Below are 516 nucleotides of genomic sequence, written 5' to 3' on the forward strand. Positions count from 1 at the left end.
GTTATTGCCTCTAAAAGTTCTGTTATGTTCACACATACAAGTTCCAGGGTCCGCTGCATGTTTTAAAATTAATCTTTGGACCATATAGGACCTAAAAACATTTTAAAGTATAACATTTTATGTAATTTGAACACATTTAGCTCTTTTTATTTTGGCTTTTAATTAATTAGAACAACACTGTGCAATAGAAATCTAATGGGAGTCACATACACCATTTAAAATGTTCCAGTAATCAGACAAAAAGGAAATCAATGAGATTAACTTTAATATTATATTTAATTTAATGCAGTATATCCAAAATATTATTATTTCAGTATATCATCAATATGAAAAAAATTGAGATTTTTACATTCTTTTTTTTGTACATAGGTGTGTTAGACTGGGTTCTCTAGAGAATCAGTAAAGCTTATGTATATAAATATATATATATAGAGAAAGAGAAATTTATCTTAGGAAAATGGCTCACACACTTATAGAAGCTGGCAAGTCCCAAGTTCTTGGATCAAACGTCAAGCT

The sequence above is a fragment of the Orycteropus afer genome, unplaced genomic scaffold, assembly GCF_000298275.1.
Source record: "Orycteropus afer afer isolate SDZICR_OR568_19922 unplaced genomic scaffold, OryAfe1.0 scaffold00101, whole genome shotgun sequence".
Lineage (NCBI taxonomy): Eukaryota > Metazoa > Chordata > Mammalia > Tubulidentata > Orycteropodidae > Orycteropus > Orycteropus afer.